A 25,325-nucleotide genomic window follows, 5' to 3' on the forward strand; every position below is an offset into this window, starting at 1 on the left:
CGGACTGAAGACTCGCTCCTTCTGTGGGTGAAGTTATCGGAATAGATCTACTTGAATCAATACTCGTGGTCTCTTGGATTATATGCTACATCTTCTACATATTGTCGACAATCTGGATTTTACTTCACCCACCGACCCACGCAGCAATTTGGGATTTTACATATTTTTATGGAAATGTATGGTTACGATCAATGACTTCGACATAACGTTTATACGAGTGACTCTTTTGAAATTTCACTTGTACACATGACTTCCTCAGCATCCTGTGACTTAAAAGGCATTGGTTAAAGAATCAACGAAGTCAGGGTAGGATTGAGTTGAAGCGTGTATGTGAAATGAGGATTTGAATCAAGTGGATTGAAAATTACATTCAGCAGCAGTTTACGCCATCTAATGTCTTCCTATGCAATGGATTTGGTCTGCACGAAGAGTGGTATCTCGATTTAAATGCCTAGGTGAACTTCAGTTTACCGCTATGCTCAAGTTGTTTTCTTTTGGATTGAAGTGAAGCCGTTTAAACCGCGTGCCTTACAGGATGGGCTTGTGACATCCAGTTCCTTCTCCAACACGTTCTGTGTTCCAGCCCCATGAAGATGTTGTGTGGTGTATGTTGAGAATCTTCTGGCACTGAGACTGTGAATGTGTCTACGTCAGGACATTCGTCTTCACTGCAATTCGTAGGCACGCTTAAACCTACCGAAAGCCATCTGGCTGAGCGTGAATGAACGTGCCTCCATTTTGTTTTTGGTCATCATTGATTTTCACTGTTACCTTGCCAACCACATACCACGCTGCTATTAGAAGTGGATTATTGGCATAACGGGTGAACAAAGAAAGGAGGTACTCTCAATACTTATTTATTTTCAGTACTTTTTCAAGTAAAACATTTTTAAAGTTTCCTTGGGATTACTTTCGTTCATTTTTTTTTCGAGGAGCAATGTAGATTTTACTAGTTATTATGACGGAAAGTCTTAATTTTATTAAAGACACAGAGGCGAGTATTATGCTTTCTTATCTTGCATTTCTTCCAAAAGCAGCCAAGATAAGTGTAAAGAACTACAGTTCCCAGGGGCCCAGGTAACCAAACTGGCCAATGGGAATGTAATAAGAATGAAACCACATAACCAATCATGAAACAGTAACCTATAAAACGTCATATCTGAGTGCGCAGCTTCCTCTTTTCGCTGACGAGCAGCTCAGATAAAGTCAGAAAACATTGGAACGATTGACAAATCGGTAGAAACAGCCAAAGTCCATGAACAGAGATCTTGAGCCACATTCATCCAGGAGAAGGTGTCCGCAGGATGCGTCGTAGGGGCCTCAGGTCCGGACGGCGAGATACACCCTCGAGGAGGGGACCCAATCCGATGAGAAACAGGATCCTGACGACGATGCCGGTAGCAGAGCCGGAGTCGCTGAAGGGAGGGAGAAACACAGGCTAGCAGTGTAGTGGAGGGATAATACTCGCCTCCGTGTCTTTAATGAAATTAAGACTTTCTGTCATAATAACTGGGAAAATCTACATTTTATGTCAAGACCGGAGGCTCCTATTATGCTTGTTTAAAGCATACCAACTACCAAAGAAGCCTCAGTATCAACAGGTTTGCAATAAAACATTCGAAAAACACTGTCATTGGTCCAGTCTGCTGATCTCAGAATGTCCTCAATACGGGAGCCAGCCCAGAAGGCTTTAGAAGCCATGGCTCCCCTAGTGGAGTGAGCTCCGAAAACGGAGACATCGATGCCCACAAGAGACATAACCCAACGCACCCACTGGGCAAGGGTAGCAGCAGAGACAGAGAGATGGGGTTTTTGGAAAGAAATTAGAAGTTGGGAGTGTGAGGGCGATCTGAGTCCGTTGTTCATACACTTTTAGACATTGACCCACTCAGAGTTTGGGCTGAGAGGGGAAATAGGGATAAAACACAGTATTCAGGTTTGTCCTAGTTCTTCTGTGAATCTGGAACAACACATCTGTAGGGGAAAATTGGTGTGATGAGACATCTAAAGCTTTAACACCCAAAACTCGTTTAATGGAGACCAAACATAAAAGCATGGTAAGTTTGGCTGACAACATTTTTAAAGAGAGAGCAGAATGATCTGGCCAGTCAGTGAACAGTTTGAGCACAACAGAAACATCCCATAAATTGGAATACTTAGCCAACGGAGGTTTGGAAAAATGAACTCCTATCAGCAGACGACAGATTAAAGGATGGGCACTTACAGGTTTGCCATCGATGGGAGAATGATTGAGGGAAATAGCAGATCTATACAAATTGACCGTTCTGTAGGACTTACCTGCACTAGCTTCAGAAGCTAGGAAATTGACCACAAAATTTAAAGGATTCAGAAAAGGGGGTGGTGATGAACAGAGTGTCTGAATTAAGCAGACCACTCTTACCCAGTCCAAAGATCAGGGCTTGATCCATCACCGTTTTTTAGCTCACTGCACCATCCCAGCTCAGAACCTGGCTACATGCAAATTAGTCTGTTCCTGTCCCAGTGCTTGATGGGAACAGGGCAAACCAAACTACCAAGCCCATTCTTATACTGGGAAGGAAACAAGCTTCCGGGACCGGTTTCTGGCATTTCAGCCGTCGTCGGCCCGGCTTGCTTGAATCCTGATGGTGCAGTGAGCAAGGGACTCATGTCTGAGTATACCCTGCCACACCTATAGTGGCCAAACACGATTCAGAAAAGGGGGTGGTGATGAACAGAGTGTCTGAATTAAGCAGACCACTCTTACCCAGTCCAAAGATCAGGGCTTGATCCATCACCGTTTTTTAGCTCACTGCACCATCCCAGCTCAGAACCTGGCTACATGCAAATTAGTCTGTTCCTGTCCCAGTGCATGATGGGAACAGGGCAAACCAAACTACCAAGCCAATTCTTATACTGGGAAGGAAACAAGCTTCCGGGGACCGGTTTCTGGCATTTCAGCCGTCGTCGGCCCGGCTTGCTTGAATCCTGATGGTGCAGTGAGCAAGGGACTCATGTCTGAGTATACCCTGCCACACCTATAGTGGCCAAAAACGATTCAGAAAAGGGGGTGGTGATGAACAGAGTGTCTGAATTAAGCAGACCACTCTTACCCAGTCCAAAGATCAGGGCTTGATCCATCACCGTTTTTTAGCTCACTGCACCATCCCAGCTCAGAACCTGGCTACATGCAAATTAGTATGTTCCTGTCCCAGTGCATGATGGGAACAGGGCAAACCAAACTACCAAGCCAATTCTTATACTGGGAAGGAAACAAGCTTCCGGGGACTGGTTTCTGGCATTTCAGCCGTCGTCCGCCCGGCTTGCTTGAATCCTGATGGTGCAGTGAGCAAGGGACTCATGTCTGAGTATACCCTGCCACACCTATAGTGGCCAAAAACGATTCAGAAAAGGGGGTGGTGATGAACAGAGTGTCTGAATTAAGCAGACCACTCTTACCCAGTCCAAAGATCAGGGGTTGATCCATCACCGTTTTTTAGCTCACTGCACCATCCCAGCTCAGAACCTGGCTACATGCAAATTAGTCTGTTCCTGTCCCAGTGCATGATGGGAACAGGGCAAACCAAACTACCAAGCCAATTCCTATACTGGGAAGGAAACAAGCTTCCGGGGACCCTTTTCTGAATCATTTTGTCCACCATAAGCGTGGAAGGGTATACTCAGATGTGAGTCCCTTGCTCATTGCACCATCAGGATTCAAGCAACTGGGTCGAAGACGGCTGTAATGCCAGAAACCGGTCCCCGGAAGCTTGTTTCCTTCCCAGTATAAGAATTGGCTTGGTAGTTTGGTCTGCCCTGTTCCCATGATGCACTGGGCCAGGGACAGACTAATTTGCATATAGCCAGGTTCTGAGCTGGGATGGTGCAGTGAGCTAAAAAACGGTGATGGATCAAGCCCTGATCTTTGGACTGGGTAGGAGTAGTCTGCTTAATTCAGATACTCTGTCCATCACCACCCCCTTTTCTGAATCATTTTGTCCAGCATAAGCGTGGAAGGGTATACTCAGATGTGAGTCCCTTGCTCATTGCACCATCAGGATTCAAGCAAGCCGGGCCGAAGACGGCTGTAATGCCAGAAACCGGTCCCCGGAAGCTTGTTTCCTTCCCAGTATAAGAATTGGCTTGGTAGTTTGGTCTGCCCTGTTGCCATGATGCACTGGGCCAGGGACAGACTAATTTGCATATAGCCAGGTTCTGAGCTGGGATAGTGCAGTGAGCTAAAAAACGGTGATGGATCAAGCCCTGATCTTTGGACTGGGTAGGAGTAGTCTGCTTAATTCAGATACTCTGTCCATCACCACCCCCTTTTCTGAATCACAAAATCTAATGGGGCTGAAAGTGGATCGATATGCCTTTCCAGACACCAGTTAGCCCAAAGAGACCAGGCGGACTTGTAAGCTTTTGAGGTCCCGGGTCCTAGGCTTTGCTGATAAAGAGAGAAGCCTCTTGTGAAATGAGGATGTCAGAAGGGACAGGCCAGAAACTTTCCAGGCCGAAAGAACCAGGGAATTGTCCAGGACGAGATTGTGAGGAAGTCCCAGCAGGCTCAAAAATAGTCCTCGCGAACCGGAAGAAGCACATGAAAGTCTATTGCCATTTCTAGAAGAGACGGGAACCAGATTTGGGACTGCCAAAAGGGGCCACCAAGACCAAGGAAGTCGATTGGCGACGAACCTGAGAGAGAACTCTGAGATCATTAAGGAAAGGAGAGAAAGCATAGTTGAGGTGGAGAGACCAATCCTGCAGGAATGCATCCGTAGCAAGAGCTGCCGGATCCAGCCGCCAACTGCAGAATCGGGGTAACTGGGTGTTGAGGCGAGAACTAAAGAGATCTATAGAGAAAGGGCCCCATTTTTGAGACAGGGATAGAAAAACGGAGGGAAGCAGCTTCCAGTCATTGGCATCTCGAAGATAGCGAGAGTGCCAATCTGCCACTGAATTGAGATCTCCTGGTAGATATTCTGCTATCAAGGACAGTTGATTGGACAGGCAGTAATCCCAAAGGCTCTTTGCTAACTCTGCAAGGGGCTTGGATTTGGTCCCACCGAGATGATTGATGTAGCAGACCGCAGAAACATTGTCCATCCGTAGAAGGATGGAACAGCGAACTCTATTTTTTTTAAAGGCTTTGGATTGCAAAGGAGCCTGCAAGCATCTCTAAACAATTGATGTGCAATGTCCACTCCTCGCGTGACCATGTACCTCCAGTCGATATTGGACCACAACGGGCACCCCAACCCGCTAGGCTGGCATCTGATTCTAATACAAGATCTGGAACCGAGGCGAAGATAGTTCGACCGTTCGACGCATCTAAATGGTGGAGCTACCATTGAAGTTGTAGACGGGATTCCTGATCTAATTCGATAAGATCGGCATAGGCCAAGCCTTGGAGAAGATGTCTTATTTTGAGGCATTGGAGAGCTCGATAATGAAGGGGACCGGGAAAAATGACTACGAACAGAGAATTTGGAAAATGATGTCTCGGCTCTCCAGAAACAAGGACAAGAACAGGATGGGATTATTCGAGACCTAATGATAAAAGTAGAGGATCAAGAAAATCGGGCCCTGCGCAATAACCTTCGCATACTGGGGATCCCAGAAGGAGTGGAGGGGAACGACTCAAGGAACTATATGATATCTCTGCTCAAAGACTCATTCCCCGAATTAGCTACCTGGGATTGGGATAAAGAGGTCCAGCATGCCCATCGCTTTCCCTTTACTTTTAACAAACCATCGCAGGGATCGGAAAAATACCCTTTGAGCAATGCTGGTGCATTTTGGTAACTTTCTCTTACGGGAAGCAATTTTTGACTTGGCACGACCAACTCGTAAAAGAGAATACAAGGGGTATGCGTTTTTCAGTAGACCCGATTTTGCCCACGCGACTGTTGAAAGAAAATAGAGGCTGCGGCAACTCTTCACACCCTTTGAACAAACAGGTGCTACGGTTTTTCTACAAAATCCGGCTAGATTAAAGGTTATCTACAATGGTATCACCAGAAGCTGCACCAGTGAAATTCAAGCACAACTATACCTAGATGAGATCACTGAACATAGCAAAGACAAAGATAAACTCGGGAAAAAAGTGGGAAAAAAATTGTAATAAATAAATTTCAAGCCTAGTTTAAGTAAAACCATGTTTATGGGGGAGGGATGAGGCAGAGACACTATGCAAATGGGAGAGGAGAGGAGTGTAGAATGGAAAGATTTAAAGGCTAAGAGCAGGGAGTATATGTATAAATATACTTCTGAATATACCAAAGTTATGTACTTTTCCGAATGCTACAGGGGGCAGGACACGGAGATGTCAGCTGCCTGTGGACCACAGCGATGCCCACAACCTGGGCCCACGGGAACCAGGTAGCCTTATCAGATGGTGGGGGGGGTAGGGGGAAGGGGGGTTGTTAGTAGTAGTAGGGTTCTAGGGGGAGGGGGGAGGGGGCGATGATACAGGCAAAAGTATAGGTCAGAATATATGACTTGGTGCACAAGCAAGATAAGAAACGGATACACTCTTAGGTCCAATAAAAGCATAGACATATTGATGCAAAAGAAAAGTTACATCTACAAATGGCTAAATTAAAAATATTAAATATCAATATATGTGGGCTCAATGACGTCAAAATGAGGCAAAGACTAGCAATAGGGTTGCAATCAATTGGAGCTGAAATTGTATGTCTCCAGGAGACTCACGTCGAGGGGTCTCAAAGGCATCTCTTTAACAACCTGGGATATAGAGTTATTGTTGCCACTACACAGCCAAATAAAACGCGTGGGGTAGCTATCCTGGCACGGGGTGGGGATCTTCACTTTTTAGGATCAGCATCAGATTCATGTGGTAGATGGGCAATAACCGAGTGCCAATATACTAGTGGTGGAAAAAAAATTACAATTTCCTCAATCTACGGGTGTGTCACAGATGATCCCGAACTATTGTTGTTTTTATCTAATGAATTAGCACATTGGTCAATTCCCATGATTATGTGTGGCGATTTCAATATTAATCTTCCACCAATATGGCTTTCAGAACACACTTTTAATTATCAAGGCAGGAAACCAAAAACATTTAAGGCCTTGGAAACAATATGTTGTAATCATGGGCTAGTAGATTGTTGGGAGATGAAACAACCATGCAACCATGGTTATACTTTTTTCTCCCACCCCCATCAAAAACTTGCTAGATTGGACTATATTTTTATGTCAAATACTATCCTTTCCAAATGCACTATAGACCTGCTTCCCAGGGTCTTTTCTGACCATAACCCTTTAATTATGAGCTTTGATACTGATACAATCAAATCCGATCATAATAATTGGACTTTTGAAAGAGCGCTATTACTTAACGAAAAATATTGTAAACATATGGAAAATTGGATTCTTGAGTTCTTAACGTTTAATTTGGGTAGTGCCCCGCTGGAGGTGGCTTGGGATTCATTAAAGGCAGGGATAAGGGGGGAAACTCTTAGATTTTCAATCCAAAATAATAAAGAGGCAAAACAAAATTTGAAAAATGTACAGGACAATCTGGCCAGAAAGGAGGAAGATCTAGTCAGATTAGTACAAGGTGGAAACAATCTAGAAGGGGCTGTCAGGGAAGTAACTATAGCCAAAAACCTTATATCCGAAATATTCACTACTAAAGCAATCAATAAGGCCACTATGAACTAAGAGAAAATCTACGAATGGAGCAAACAGGTGGGTCATCAATTGGCAATTAGTACAAGACAACAAAACTCCAAAACTATTATTACATCCATTAGAGACCCTATCCACGGTTTAACCCATGACCCAAAAGAGAATAGAGATGCCTTTAAGCGATACTACTTGGAACTCTATACCGATACTAGCAACAGTCAAACTAAAATTGATGAATATCTAGACCTAGTCACAAGGCCCCACCTTTCCTTAATCGATCAAGAAATTCTCGTTGAAACTCCCGACTGGGTGGAAATATTACTCTCTATACGTAGCCTCTCTTCTGGTAAAGCAACCGGCTTAGATGGAATTCCTGTGGAATTTTATGCAAGATTTAGTAGAGTTCTAAAAGACATTTTAACCAAGTTGTTTATTCATGTGTTCCAGAGTGGACGTCCTCCGGAATCTTGGGCACGGGCAAAAATTATTGTTTTTCCAAAAAAAAAACAAAGACCTAACTGAATTAGGATCATACCGTCAGATCACTCTAATTAACGATTCAAAAATATATTAAAAATGTTGGCAAGTAGATTGGCTCCCATAATCCATAAAATTATATCTGCTAGACAACATGGATTTGTCCCAGGGAGATCTACCACTGATCATGTCCAGAGGGTGATCACTCTGTTTGACATGGCTGAGGTAGCAGGAGACCCTATGGGCCTAATATTGCTTGACGCAGAAAAAGCATTTGATAGGGTCTCCTGGCAGTATCTATGGTCGGCCATGTCAAAGAGTGGGATGGGGACCAATTCATTAAAGCTGTTCAGAAAATGTATGTCTCTCCTGAAGCCGTGGTAATGGTCAAAGGAGACATCTCCGATACCATCAAAGTGACAAGGGGTACAAGGCAGGGATGCCCCTGCTCTCCCCTACTTTTCACCATATACATCGATCCATTTATTGCAAGGCTAGAAACTAACCAAACTATACAACCTATGAAGGCCCCTAATCGTCATACTAAGACCTTAGCTTTCGCAGATGATATTGCGATTGTTACAGCCGATCCAATTATAACAGTTAAGGAAATGGAGGAAGAAGCGAAAAAGTTCGGAGAGATCTCCGGTTATAAATTGAACCAAACAAAAACCCAGATAATAATTAACAACAAAATAAACTCTTCTGATGAAAGGGTTGTGGACAATGCATTATACCTTGGTGTAAATATCACCTCCGAATTAAACAACCTAGTGACCCTCAACCTGATCCCACTATTGAATCAAACAGAAAAAATCTAATTAGACTACATAATTTACACCTAACAATCATCAGAAGGTGTAACCTTATCAAAATGGTATACTTCCTTAAATTTTCGTACTTTTTTCGTACTATATGTCTAAACTTTGACACATCAATATTCAAGGAAATAGACAACATCTTTTCGAGCTTTATCTGGGGATATGGAAGAACACGTAGAGCCCACAGATTTATTACACATACAAGGGAAAGAGGCGGTCTAGCTCAGCCTAACTTTAAAATATATTGGTGGGCTACAACGATTAAATACAGTCGTCTACTTTTAACCGCCGGGCAAGATTTTAATCAAATTCGATCAGTTCCAACACCACAGTAACTTATTCTTGGCAACGAGGCTAATAACCACCTATGGAAATTAACGTATGATTGTCATTTGAAAAAAGTGTGATTCAAAACACTTAAACGTATTTACAGCAAGTGGAACCAGGTTCGAAAACGTTTGGAGATTGGTAGGTTTTCCTACTATACTACCCTAGAGAACAATACTAATCTTCCTGAAATTTTTAGGGACTCATGTATGAGGCGATGGGTTTTTACAATTTGGCTCGTTGTATGCTTCTATGGGTTTTTGCTCATTTGAATCCTTAAAAACTAAATATGGGCTGGATACCCACGATTTTTTAAAATACTTGCAAGTCAGGGATTTCATCTTAACGAAGGGGGGTGGTGATAGAGCGCGCAGTTCACCCGGGTCACCGAGGTCACCAATTTCTTACACGCACTGGGCCCTGGCGTGCATTCAATTTCAATAATGATTTACGTGAAGCGGGTGAAATCCTTCACGCTCCTATGAGTAATTAAGGTTTGGGTTTACCTCTGCTTACCATGTACCCGACTTACCACAGGCACAAACTTATGACAGATCTGGAGCTATTAGGGAAATAGTAGACAGGAACCTAGAAAAATGTCCTCTATGTATCACTACATACTTATCCTCAATTTCTGTAAAATGACCACAGACACCTGATGAAGTTTAAAAGCTTTATATACATAAGTTCAAAGAGAAGATGCCAAGGCTATAAGCGATATGCAGAATAATATGTCAAACATCAAAATCAAAACCAATAAGTAACTGTGTACTAAGACTGGGACCATTTGAGTATATGGGAAGACTAAAGGTAGGAATTTAGAACAGAACTAGTCACTACAATTTTATACTAGGACATAGGTTATGGATGGGACCTAAAACATGTACTTATCCTAAGCTTTAGAATATTCTTGCTAAGTTCACTGCAATCAACTAAAGGAAAGGGAAAAATTGGAACATACTATTACTTATGATAATCAATGATTTCTTATAGGAGGGAGGGAGAGAAGGAACAAACTAAGAACCAAACACATATACTTGGTATTTCAACGGCAATAGAGCAAAATCACAGGCAAGAGTGCTTTAATAAGAAAGTAGAGGGAGAGAAAGAGTGAGAGAGAGAGACGCAAACCCACTGACTAATATTTACCTAATTCAGATTGAAGACCAACCCTGGCCAAGGGTCAGACGGGAAGACGGGGACAGGGACCCTCAGAAAAGGAATGCCAGAATGCGAGCAGGTACAGCCCGCGGACAGTTCAGGACAGGATACCCCTCAGGTTTTGGGTCAAAGGACTGGGCCTCCCAGGGTACGACCAACACCCACAGCTTCGGACAGCAACGCCTGCGTTACCCCCTCCTGCAAGTAATCCGCCAGTAACCCCGATTGGGTTTTCGAATTTCCCAGCAAAGTGCTTCGCCAGCACTTAGGATTATTTCCACCCCTTAGGAGTTTGTGGAAAGTATGGACAGAGTGCTCCGCAGCACTTTCAGATTGAGCACCTATTGAGTTCGTAGGGTCAGTGACAGGTCTGCTACTCGGACAAGTCGGACAATTTTCCTAAGCTAAACTAGGGTAGTTATACCATTTTGGGGTCTCTCAGACCACCCACTAATGTTGCAAGTGACAGTTTCCCACATTATGATTGGTCAGGAGAGGTGGTGCGGTCATTACCACCTCCTAAAATTCAGTATTCCCATCATTATTATTCAATTTTGCACACCCGCCCCTTGGGTTCACGTTCTCATCCATAGAACACAATAGAAAATACGAGTGTCCAAGGCATAGCAACAAAGTTTCTGGGTTTCAAGGTGAGTTTCATCATCTTGTGCTAGGTTCTCAGGCGCATTGGGCTTCAGGAGCCAGCTGGCTGATTTCAGCTTCTGCGCAGTAGAGTTTTTCCTTGGTCACATGTTCAAGCCCAGCAGAGCCTCAAGTATGGCTCCGCTCCCGATTCTCCCAGCCCCAAAGACGTGGTACATGAAAAGTAAGCGAGAACAAATTAAAATCACATATAAAATGATCACACTGTATACCATGATGAAATTCTAAACATCCCTTATTTTATAATAACTATAGCATTACTGTTTAGTGCGAAAAGATAGATAGGCTGAAGCAGCGGTAGCAAGCAGAGAGAGTGGTGAGAGACAAGCGGCCATTTTTGCATCAGTGCGCATGAGCAATACAATCCCTCCAGAATGCGAGTGCGTCACATCACATGGGTATGACCGACGCATGCGCAGACCGAATTTCAGCGAAGCAGCCGTTTCTTTAGTGCAAGCTTCGTTAGTATGGAAAAGACATACGAGCAAGCATCCTGGGGACACCCGCGTGTTTGGGAAAACGTATAATAAACGACGAACAGTTGGATTAATATGATTATACATTAGACGAGGTTCTTGTATGAGAGCAAGGCGCTTTACGTGCGAATCCTTGCTCCATCAATCCCCTCTTTGATGATATTTACTATCATCATTACATGAAGGAAACAGATGCCAACTTTTTCATTCATCCACATCACTCATTTGGATTTCAACAAACTTATTGTTGAGTTTTCTTTCAGCTTCTCTATGAGAGTGGTGATTTTTCACCTTTTTGTAGACTTCATTTCTTAATTCTTCTAATTCTAGTTCATCAATATTTCTCTTCACCCCCCTCTTATTTTCTTGAGACCTCTTTTTGCATTTTTGGCATTTGCAGCAGATGAAGATAATCAATACAACCACACCTATCACAACTATTGGCATCAGTATTTTCCACAAAATATTTCTACCTAGGTTAGAAAACCAACTACCTATAGAGGAGAGACCTCCAGTCAGTCTCGTCCAGGCACTGTCAACCTCCAGTGGTTTGAGTTATTTTTCCAAATTAGTTATGTTCTTCACATATTGTTTTAATTCGATACTTTTATCAGGAATGTAAGTGCAACAATGCTGCGCCTTCAGCATTCTACAGACTCCGCCCTCTTTTGCTAATAGGGTGTCAAGAGCAAGGCGGTTTTGCAAAACCATTGATCTGATCGCAACCATTTCAGTATTGACCATCAGGAATCCAGCAGCAGTGTCCGTTGATAGCCGGTCCACTACTGTAGACAATTTGCAGATTCTATGTGTGTTCAGAACTACCCCCATTCCAGGTATCAGTGCACTAAAAATATCACCTATAATTTCACCTACACTCTCACGTTTACTACGCACTAAGCCATTAGTTTCTTCATCGCTTCCAGCTGCATTATTCACATGGTATATTTTCGGGAAAACAATGCCAAAGTAGCAGCTTCCATACCAGTGATCCGGCAGTTTGAAATAAGCCTTGTTCCCACATATATAATATATTCCGGGAAACACAGGTTCTGACCCATTTTTGAAACCCCAACCTCCAATTACCTTGTAATTATGTTCACACTCGCTGGAACCGATGAATACATTGTTATAGTACTCTGTCTTTTCCCTATGGATACAAAGTTTCCCCTTTCGTTCAAAATCCAACAACAAGGCAGGATTAGCTTCGCCCTGCGAGGTGTTATCCATGTGCTCAGCCCACCTAGGGACTCTATCCTTTTCGTCATTTGCCTTCTTCTGAAACTTTTCTCTCCTTCTGTCTGCCATCTTTATGAACATCTTTTCCTGCTCTTGCAGAGAACAGGTCAGATTAGCTTGTCTTGCTTCGTCTAAATCTATGTTGCCTATAGTCAGAAAATATTCTCCCATATAACGGGTCACGTCACTTTTAATATGTACAAGGTTCAGGTGTCCTCTAATGGGAAGTTCAGAAAATACTACGTCAGCATTTGAATAATAGTACTGCAAAGTGCTCCTATAAAACAAGCTAGCCAATATACTACAGGAAATTCCATAGGTTAAAGGTAGATGGTGGTATGTCACGCCTTCAGCCACTGAGGTAGGTAGCTTCATGCAGACATAACAGTCTTCTATTTCCATGGCTTCTACGTAATGCACTAACAAGTTAGCAAAAACATTTAAATGTGTCTTGTTTCTCATTTTGTGAAAGTGTAGTCCATCCTCATCTGATGCTTCTAAATTAGGTCGTGTGTGTGTCAGTCTCACTTGTTTGTCACGTCTTTCTAAGCTTCGTGGTGTTTCTGCAGTCGGTACAGCTCCTACGTCTACTGCTTCTGGTTCAGTAGGGGACAAGTTAGGATTTTTACTTATCATAAAAGGTAAGAAAACTGTTAGTCCTATCCACATTACTATTAGCATAGCTATACTACACAAGCATATTTTACAGCAAGTTTTAAGACACCCACATCTGGATCTTCCAGAGACATTCGGATCAGACATTTTTAGCTTACAGGTGGCTTTTGCTACCCCTCTTCGTTTCTTTGTACCAGAGGCTCACTTCGAGGTTCTCTCAAGGAGGGTCTTCGTCAGAGCTCCGATCCGCGATGGACTCTTCGTCACTGTTGCCACTGTGGTGGGGCTCGTCAATTTCCTCCAACACAAAGTAAGTCCATTCAGGGCTCCGATACAGTCGGTTCTGTTTCTTTACTCTGTCGCTCTTTCTTAGCGATTTGCCTTGGGCTGCCTTTCTTTCACTTTCAGCCCTTTTTCGGTCTTTCAGTTTTTCTTCGACTGTTTTTAGTCTGAGCCTCAGTCTCTTGACGTATCGGGGTGCACTTCTGCCTCCGTGCCTCCCAGTAGTTGAGGAAACTTGGCCTTCTTCGTGCACTCTTTTTACTTCTTTTTGTTGTGGCACTTCTGTTTCCCTACCTGTCTGACCAGTTCCAGGTCTTTCATCTATTTCTTCTGCCTGGTCCCTAGTCTGGCCCTGCTCAGATTCAAATCGTACTTGCTTTTTCTTTCTGGTTGCTTTTATTTCGGGTGTCTGAGCACGTTGATCTATTTCTATCTGTTCCTGTTCATGCTCTTCGATCTCTTCGTTTTCTTCTGCATGAACGTCAGCTCTAATTACTATCTGTCCCTCTCCAGACTCCGGAGTTTCAGGAAGAGTCTCGATTTCTTGATCTGACCCTACTTGGCCTACTTCCTGATCAGGTGTGATGTGATTCTCGTTGACCTGACCTTCTTCCTCTATTTCTAGCTCACCTGGACTATCCCACTCACTGTCTAAGTAGGAATATTTCCTGGTTCGTATTGGATCATGAACCTGGTCGTCGGCGGGGAACCACTCAACGTCTCGACTTGTGCTCGGCAGTTCGATGTCAGCTAGTTCCGGACTCTCCTCTTCGGAAGCCTCTTCAGCTGCGCTGCCTTCAGCTCCAGTCGCGTCTTCTCCAGTTACCCGTTTCGTGTGGCTGGCATGGATCCACTTCGGTACACCAGCACACTTTACAGCAGTTGTAGTGACGAGGATTACTTGTCGTGGCTTTCCCCACCTTGGTTTCAGGCAACTGCTCCGGGTGTGTTTCTTTAACGCCACCCAATCTCCTGGTTGCAGTTTATGTGCTGGAGTCTTTGGCCACTCGTCGGCTGTCTCTCCAATCTGCTGAGAGAGAGAACGCACTTGGTCACCCAGCTGCTTGCAGTATTCTAGTACCATATCATCAGAAATGCTTAGCAGTTTGTGTCCGGGTACCCATGCCTGCTGCATCACTCTTCCCATTAACACTTCATGGGGGCTCAGGCCAGTTTTTTGGTTCGGGATACTTCTCAAACTCATCAGCACAAGGGGTAAAGCCTCTATCCAGTTCATTTTTGTGGAATCACACATTTTGCCCAACCTGGATTTCAGGGTGCCATTTATTTGCTCCACTACCCCAGAAGCCTCTGGATGGTAGGCACAATGCAGTCTTTGCTTCATTTTGAATGCTTTACAGAGTTCCTCTAGGACATCGTTGGCAAAATGCCCACCTTGGTCTGTTTCGATTGTCTCGGGAATGCCGTATCTAGGTATCAACTCCCTGAGCAACAATTTGGCAGTAGTTAGGGCATCATTTTTCTTTGCGGGATAGGCCTCCACCCACCGGGAGAATAGGCAAACTATGACCAGGATGTATCTATACCCTTTGCAATTAGGCATTGTTACAAAGTCTGCCTGCATTCTGACAAAGGGACCTACTGCCTTTCCAATGGTACTCTGTTCTACTACAGTCCTCTTTCCTGCATTAAATTGCTGACACACTAGGCACCTCTGGCAAAGCCTTTCCGCCTGGTTCCTGAATTTTGAGTTACAGAACACCTTGTCAAACACCCGACACATTGCGTCCCTTCCCATATGTGTTGGTTCATGTATCATTCTGATCATGGGGTCTATCAAGCTATCAGGCAGTACAGGCACCCCAGTCGGGTTTACCACCACACCATCATCTCTCAACTTGCATCCATTTGCGGCCCACCTGCCTTTTTCTTGCCTGTCTGTTGCCTGTTGCAAATCCTTTAATTCTTCCCACGTTGACACATTCTCAAACAACATAAGTTGGCAGCTGGTTCCACCCCACAACGCAATTTGGAGGGACATTTGGTATCGGGCGCAAAATTGGGCAATTTGGTCAGCGTACCTATTACCGGCGGTCACATCATCGTTTCCAGATTTGTGAGCCGCGCACTTGACCACAGCCAATTCTTTGGGCAATTGGATAGCTTCCAGTAAGTTATGCACCACCTTTCCATTTCTGATAGGGGTGCCTGAGGAAGTCATGAATTCTCTTTGCAACCACAATTGGCCGAAGTCATGAACAACCCCGTAACAGTACTGGCTGTCGGTGTAAACAGTTATTCTTTTGTTCTTACCCCTCTTACATGCTCTAGTTAACGCGATGAGCTCTGCCACTTGTGCAGATTTCACCTCGCTTAAGTAAGATGCCTCTATGGTTTCCGTCAATGTGACCACAGCATAGGCAGCACACAGACCTCCACTCTCATGTCTCAAACATGAGCCGTCCACGAACATTGTCTTATCCCCATCAAGTAATGCTATTTCACGGATGTCCGGACGGGGCTTAGTACTGAACTCAGTCAAATCAATGCAATTATGTTCCCCTTCCTCTTCCAGTTCTACATCCGGAGGGACAGGTAACAGTGTCGCTGGGTTTAGGACATTGCACCGTGAAATGGTTACATTTTCAGCACCAATCAAGATTCTCTCATACTTAGTCAGCCGACTAGGTGTGAGGTACTGGGTCTTAGTTCTAGTCAGCAGGATTACAACAGAATGAGGAACATATACAGTGACGTGATGTCCCATGACAATGTTCTCACTCTGCTCCAGACTGACGCAGGTAGCAGCCACTGCCTTCAGGCACCCAGGTAATCCAGCAGCCACCGGATCTAGGGTGGCCGAAAAATAGGCCACCGGACGTCTAACTAATCCATGCTCCTGGGTCAGGACTGAAAGAGCACAATTCTCTCTCGTGTCACAGAATAGCTCAAAAGACTTAGAGTAATCAGGCATACCCAATGCAGGAGCGGTACATAGACAGTTTCTCAATGTTACCCAAGCGTTCATGCTTTCACTGTCCCAACTGACGGGGTCTTCTACTCCTTTCTTGGTCATTTTTATCAGGGGTCTTGCTAGTGCAGCAAATCCTACAATCCATTGTCTACAGTAACCCACAACTCCTAAGAACATTCTCACCTCTTTCTGAGTTCTGGGCAGTTCCATTGCTCTAATTATTTTGATTCTTTCTGTAGTAACTTTCCTGATTCCTTTCTCTATCTGGTGCCCCAGATACTTCACTGAGTTCTTACAAAATTGCAACTTGTCAGGCGACACTTTATGTCCTCCCTTCCCTAGGTGATTCAGCAAGGCAATGGTGTCGGTGACACAGTCCGTCTGGGTTCTAGATGCCACCAATAGGTCATCTATGTACTGCACCAAAACAGATTCTCTCGGCAGCACTAGAGTCTCAAGGCATTTCTTGAGTATCTGGTTGAAAATCGATGGACTTTCGGTGTACCCTTGAGGGACACGATTCCAGACATAGATATGGCTGTCAAATTCAAAACTAAAAAGGAACTTGCTTTCTGGATGCAATGGGATGGAAAAGAATGCATGGCACAGATCGATGACAGTGAACCATTCTGCATTCCAGGGAATCTGATATAGTATCACTGCAGGGTTGGGCACAACAGGACAGCAAGGCACAACAATTTGGTTTACCTTGCGCAAATCTTGCACTACCCGGTACTTTCCACTAGGCTTTTTGATCCCAATGATAGGCGAATTACAGGGGCTGCTCATCACTTCCTCTATTATTTCTGCTTCGAGCAGCCTGGTAATTTCAGTCGCTACTCCTGCTTTCACTTCTGCACTCATTTTGTACTGTCTGGTTTTGGGGTATACAGCATTCGTTTTTATTGTTATTTTAACTGGGTCCACATTTGCCATCAAGCCTACATCCTTTCCTGTGAAATCCCATACTTCTGGTACCACTCTTAACTGGAGCTCTTCAGGTAAGTCCTCAACTGTTAAAGGTTTGATATCAGCATCTTGTCTGACCAACATCAGTTTGTACAGGCCATCTTCATCGGGGGTCTGAATTTCGACGCCTCTTGGTGTGCAATAGATGGTACAATGCATCTTGCACAACAAATCACGTCCTAGCAGGTTCACAGGACTGGAATCACAGACCACAAATCTGTGCATTTCCTTGAAATTTCCTATAGAAATTTCCATTGGTTCAGTTACTGGGGTACTTATTATTTGATTGGAGACGCCCACTACTTGGATCGCTTCTCCCGAGAGGGGTAGGTTAGGAACATCCACTGTTCTTACAGTAGATCTGGTAGCACCAGTGTCCAACAGAAAGGTGACGTCTTTTCCTTCAACCTTTCCTTCAATGTATGGTCCAGTCTGGTCTACCGGTAAGGAGGCGCCAAGCACGCACTCCTCGTCCTCCCCTCTCAGGCCCCGTCAATCTTGATTTTCACAGAGGAAGGTATCATTTAACAAATACTGTGGAATGACTGCATTTCTTTCATTCTCGATTTCCCATACTTCCGCCCTCTCATTCTGCTGTCCCTGATTCTTAAAGTTTTGTCTAGGAGCGCGAGGTACTGGGGGTAATTTTACCTGTTGCTGGTTCTTCCTTGTCCCCTCTTTCTGCACCTGTGGATTCAAACCATTTACAGGGGCATTACCGGCCTGCAGGTGTGGACACTCGTCTCTCCAATGCCCTATCTGGCCGCACCCGTGGCAAGGACATTTTTTCATAGCCTCTTCCCGACTCATTTTAGCCCGGGGCTTTCCTCCTCCCCCAGCAGTGTCATTCTGGGTGTTCTTATTAGAATTCAAGTTACTTAACTGCTGTTCTTGTTGTTCAGCCAATTTCACCTGTGCCCACATTACCTTCTCCTTGAGAGCCTTCCTTTTGTTTTCGATTTCATCTTCGCAGTATTTTGCGTATTTCAGGACATCATCTATTGGTTTTCCCTGCCAACTGATTTTATTGTCTCTAATCCATTGGGATATTTCGGGCCTTAATCCTAGCACAAATCTATAACTGAAATGGGTCATGTCTTTCATGTCCACATTATCGATACCGCTGTATGTTTTAAACACTTGCAGTAACCTTTCATAATAGGAATGGACAGTTTCATCACGTTCTTGGGTGGTTCTATCTATTCGGGTCCAATCTGTCTCCTTTGCTGGCACCTTTTTCTTAAGGTACTGTATGACCTGGTCATATTTCCTCATTACCTCAGGTGAGGGAGCTCCTGTTTTCTCGTCTCTCGCAAATTCCTCACTAGGCCAATCAATCTCAATTTTGCAATCAGTCCATAAATCTACAGGGACTACAATGTCGAAAAACCCATCCAGGTCTTTCAGGAGACATTTCTGAACCTTGATAAAGCGTTCAACCTGTCTGTACCAGTCAACTGGTTTCTCCCGTAATTTCGGGAAGTCATTAGTAAATGACACAATATCCTGTCGGGACCAAGGGACATGGACATATTTTCCTCCCGGGACCTCTCTCATGGGACACAATTTTTCTGCGGGAGTTACTTCTTTCAGCATATATTCTGATGCTTGTGACCTCGCTCTACTGTCTTCCTTTTTCTTTGCCCACCGGGTTCTCCATTTTCCCACATCCCCCCATTTCTGTAAGAGTTTCAGCAATTCTCTTATTTGGATCTGTTTTCCCATTACATTTAAGCTTTCCAAGTCTTTGTCTGAAAAATCTACTCTGTAGGGTTTCTGAAGAATTTTGGAGCGACTGACATCTATTCCCATTTCTGTGGCAGTGTCCATTAACCTTTCGTGGAGCAATCTAGCGTTTCGGGTAAGATTTTTACTGATGAACAGCAACTCTTCTTCACTGAAGGAGCTCAGGCGTTCCACTCCCACATTTCCAGCCATCATCTCTTCTATTTCTATTCTCAATTTATATATTTCTAACGCTTTGGGTTGGGGAGTGGTATCTTTCTCCAGCTCTTTGGTCCATCTGTCTAATTCTTCTGGGGATACTACTGTGGCACTCCTAACCCCAGATGTACCTTCAATCAACACCTCTTTTGGCCTACTCTGACTTCTTGCCCCCGACATGCTAGTCCTAGGTTCCCTAATGGGCAAATCCATCAGAACCACTGATTCACATTCACTCTCTTGATCGTCATCTATGAATACTTCCTTTCTCGAGGGTGGGATGCTAGGAGTAGGCATTATTGGGGAGATAACAGGAGGACGAGGACTAGCCAGGTTATCCCTATACAGCGGAATAGCTGGACCAATAGTTACTGGAATAGTCAGGGAATCAGGATGGGGATGTATCTGGGCAATGGTTCGAACTAAATCCTCTCGCTGTCTAGCCAGGGCTTCCTTTTCCTTTTCTCGTAAAGCCTTTTCTGCAGAATTGTCATGCAATACCTGAGGTACCAAGGGAGGATAAATACTTGGAGCAGTCGGAGTGACCAATCGGGGTGGTCCTTCTCCGAACGGCTGATAATTTGGGACCGTAGATTTAGGTCTGCAAAACCCATCCCCGTCACTGACTTTACTGTCTGTACCCGTTCCATCTGTATCACTATCCCTCCTACATCTGGGATATTTTGAAAAGGGGTTTGGAGAATGCACAGGTTCTGACTCTGCAACATAGGGAGGTGGGTTTTTCGTTAACAAATCTTCTAGGTGCTCATCCTCTGAGTCCCCCACGGGCATTAAATGATGGGTCTTTTCTTTACATTTTCCTTTCCTTTCCTCTAATACCCCCATCATTGGAAACAATCCTTCTGTCATCATGTTTTGCCTCCACTGTTTCATTTTCTGCTCTTTGGTTTGTGCTTGAACCCTCGGATACCATTTACTTAATCCCTTATCCATCCGGGGTCTATCTCTTTCTAGGGCCTCAATCTCCCATTCTTCCAGGGCTTCGTACTGGGTCAATCTAGGTCTGGGGTGTAATTCATTCATGCGGGTCCTCAAGTTAAACAGGATCCGCCCATTAAACGTGCCTTCAACAGGGAATGCTAGAACTCCGTCATCTGCAGTATATTTTGCCCAATTTTCCAACCATACACAGGTATAATACCCTTTGTCAAACATCATGAAGGAGGCAGGGGTATTTGGCGGGGGAATGAGCACACCTTCCCTCGTTCGAACGGGCTTGTCAGTTTTGAAAAAATTCTTTATTTTGTCAGTAAATGACAGTTTCCTTTTTATTCCATACATCATGTGCGGTCTACCTCGCAATATCTGATCCTTATGAAATCCTAGGTACTTTGGATTTGGTATAAAATCTGGATACCACATACAATTTTCTAGACTCGCTTCTAACTCGGCCTGATTAATTTTGTTTACCTTTGTGCTTCCAATGCTAGCGCGACTTTTATTTCGCACTACCCAATCAAATCAGAGAATACAAAAATCCTCAACCAATGGGTGCGCGGCCTTTTCGCAAGACAGAGTCTCACGCTTCGGCACTCACCCCTCCTTCACAAATTCAGCTTCACTACACACCCACTGTTTTGACCAATACCAGCGCGGCACGGAGTGACGTCAGGGCAGTCTTCCGACCGACTCCTTCCTTCACAAGGTAACGGAAACTTTTTACTCTCCCTAAAGTGCGCGTGCAGATTTTAGTTAACAACACACAACGTCTGCCACTGTGTCTGAGTGTTCTAAAGAGATAAAAGAACTTTCTCTCACTACAAGTAAACCACTTCTGTCTACTTTTAATTCACTCTGGATAGACTTCTTTGCCTAACCTCACACACGAGTAATATAGAACCCGTTATTCTTCCGACTCATCCACTTTTGTCAGGGATATGTACTGAGCCGGGATTTCACCAGCGAACTATTTTACTTACCAGTCAAGCCTCGGAGACCCTACTACTCCTTCCGTATGCGACCCTTACTAGGTGATATCGCAATGAAAGTTTTATAAAGAACTCGTAGCTATCATTTACTCAGATGCAAACAAAGGTCCTAATTAGTGCTTCCAGTTATTCCTAACCCTGCACTAATGACTCAAACCAGTGACAACAGCTAACCGGATTCTGCTCACCGTTAGCTAAATACTTCCCCGGGGATTCGGACTACACTGAACACTTACAAACAATTCTGGGTTAACTCGACATATAACATTTATAGCAGCAATGCAAAAATCATGTATATTTATAAATAAATCCTTAAAACATTTCAAAAATCTTTAAATCAATGTAATAATAAAATTCAGCAGCATAGAAATTTCAGCAGCACATTTTAATTTCACGGTTTATTTATCAATTTCCCTGTCTACCTAATCTAACTAGTCCAAACCATCCTCTGGTTACCAGAAAATTACTGATAGAGCGCGCAGTTCACCCGGGTCACCGAGGTCACCAATTTCTTACACGCACTGGGCCCTGGCGTGCATTCAATTTCAATAATGATTTACGTGAACCGGGTGAAATCCTTGTCGCTCCTATGAGTAATTAAGGTTTGGGTTTACCTCTGCTTACCATGTACCCGACTTACCACAGGCACAAACTTATGACAGATCTGGAGCTATTAGGGAAATAGTAGACAGGAACCTAGAAAAATGTCCTCTATGTATCAGTACATACTTATCCATAATTTCTGTAAAATGACCACAGACACCTGATGAAGTTTAAAAGCTTTATATATATAAGTTCAAAGAGAAGATGCCAAGGCTATAAGCGATATGCAGAATAATATGTCAAACATCAAAATCAAAACCAATAAGTAACTGTGTACTAAGACTAGGACCATTTGAGTATATGGGAAGACTAAAGGTAGGAATTTAGAACAGAACTAGTCACTACAATTTTATACTAGGACATAGGTTATGGATGGGACCTAAAACATGTACTTATCCTAAGCTTTAGAATATTCTTGCTAAGTTCACTGCAATCAACTAAAGGAAAGGGAAAAATTGGAACATACTATTACTTATGATAATCAATGATTTCTTATAGGAGGGAGGGAGAGAAGGAACAAACTAAGAACCAAACACATATACTTGGTATTTCAACGGCAATAGAGCAAAATCACAGGCAAGAGTGCTTTAATAAGAAAGTAGAGGGAGAGAAAGAGTGAGAGAGAGAGACGCAAACCCACTGACTAATATTTACCTAATTCAGATTGAAGACCAACCCTGGCCAAGGGTCAGACGGGAAGACGGGGACAGGGACCCTCAGAAAAGGAATGCCAGAATGCGAGCAGGTACAGCCCGCGGACAGTTCAGGACAGGATACCCCTCAGGTTTTGGGTCAAAGGACTGGGCCTCCCAGGGTACGACCAACACCCACAGCTTCGGACAGCAACGCCTGCGTTACCCCCTCCTGCAAGTAATCCGCCAGTAACCCCGATTGGGTTTTCGAATTTCCCAGCAAAGTGCTTCGCCAGCACTTAGGATTATTTCCACCCCTTAGGAGTTTGTGGAAAGTATGGACAGAGTGCTCCGCAGCACTTTCAGATTGAGCACCTATTGAGTTCGTAGGGTCAGTGACAGGTCTGCTACTCGGACAAGTCAGACAAATTTCCTAAGCTAAACTAGGGTAGTTATACCATTTTGGGGTCTCTCAGACCACCCACTAATGTTGCAAGTGACAGTTTCCCACATTATGATTGGTCAGGAGAGGTGGTGCGGTCATTACCACCTCCTAAAATTCAGTATTCCCATCATTATTATTCAATTTTGCACACCCGCCCCTTGGGTTCACGTTCTCATCCATAGAACACAATAGAAAATACGAGTGTCCAAGGCATAGCAACAAAGTTTCTGGGTTTCAAGGTGAGTTTCATCATCTTGTGCTAGGTTCTCAGGCGCATTGGGCTTCAGGAGCCAGCTGGCTGATTTCAGCTTCTGCGCAGTAGAGTTTTTCCTTGGTCACATGTTCAAGCCCAGCAGAGCCTCAAGTATGGCTCCGCTCCCGATTCTCCCAGCCCCAAAGACGTGGTACATGAAAAGTAAGAGAGAACAAATTAAAATCACATATAAAATGATCACACTGTATACCATGATGAAATTCTAAACATCCCTTATTTTATAATAACTATAGCATTACTGTTTAGTGCGAAAAGATAGATAGGCTGAAGCAGCGGTAGCAAGCAGAGAGCGTGGTGAGAGACAAGCGGCCATTTTTGCATCAGTGCGCATGAGCAATACAATCCCTCCAGAATGCGAGTGCGTCACATCACATGGGTATGACCGACGCATGCGCAGACCGAATTTCAGCGAAGCAGCCGTTTCTTTAGTGCAAGCTTCGTTAGTATGGAAAAGACATACGAGCAAGCATCCTGGGGACACCCGCGTGTTTGGGAAAACGTATAATAAACGACGAACAGTTGGATTAATATGATTATACATTAGACGAGGTTCTTGTATGAGAGCAAAGCGCTTTACGTGCGAATCCTTGCTCCATCAGTGGCAGTAGGTGCTTTAAGAAAACCCCAGCAATTGAAACCGTGGTTAGAACTGATAGGGTCAAAATTGGAGGGATCTACAAAGATTTATCTGAAGCACTACCAGATGATGTAGATAAACATATATGTAAGTGGCATAACGAAATAGGTATCTCAGAAGTGCAAGCTCATAAAGCTTTGGAATTATCAAGCTCTATATTAATGTCCACCAAATTACAAGCCCAATTTTATAAAACTTTTTTCCAACTCTGTTACACCCCTAGAAGGATATCTAAATGGAGTGTGGGCAAAGGTACACTCTGCCCGAGATGTATGATGCCCGAGGCTGATCTGACACACATGCTGGCTACATGCTTCACCTTAGAAATTATCAAACGAGAAATCTCTTTATTTTTATCTGGAATTTTAGGAACCACTATAGAGATTACCACAGCAGAAATAATCCTAGGGGTGGATAATGCTATTAGACCTTATGCCTTATATTTATTTTGATGGCTGTACTAAGAATCTGCCTGACATCCGCCTGGTTGGATCAATACCCACCTACATTTCAACAATGGCGGACACGTTTTCTAGCTACATATAACTTTGAAAAAGCGATCTATAATCGGAAGGGCTGGAAGAAGAAAAAAAAAGGGCTAGAAATTTGGGACTTGGTCATACAATGGGCAGGGAGACCGGATTAGTAACGATATAATGAACAATAATAAAATGAAATTATTTGTGATGATATTACTAAATTAGAGATATCCTTGGATTCTCCTTTGCTTTTTGTTCTTTGCTTTTCTTGGTCTTCTTAAGTTTTTTTGTCTTCCTTTCCTCTTTTGTTCCTTTTCTTTTCTATTTTTATACCAAGATGATGTATTGTAAGTTTAGAATTTTGCCTGTATTGGGGGGGGGGGGGAGTTCTTAGGGGTGGGGAGGGTGGGTTAATGTAATCACTGTAAAACGCAATAAAAAAAAAGTTTTTAAAAAAAATGGACCGGCAGTAATCCCAAAGGCTCTTTGCCAACTCTGCAAGGGGCTTGGATTTGGTCCCACCGAGATGATTGATGTAGCAGACCGCAGAAACATTGTCCATCCATAGAAGGATGGAACAGCAAACTCTATTTTTTTTTAAAGGCTTTGGATTGCAAAGGAGCCTGCAAGCATCTCTAAACAATTGATGTGCAATTTCCACTCCTCGCGTGACCATGTACCGCCAGTCGATATTGGATTACAACGGGCACCCCAACCCGCTAGGCTGGCATCTGATTCTATAATACAAGATCTGGAACCGAG

The sequence above is a fragment of the Lissotriton vulgaris genome, chromosome 8, assembly GCF_964263255.1.
Source record: "Lissotriton vulgaris chromosome 8, aLisVul1.2, whole genome shotgun sequence".
Lineage (NCBI taxonomy): Eukaryota > Metazoa > Chordata > Amphibia > Caudata > Salamandridae > Lissotriton > Lissotriton vulgaris.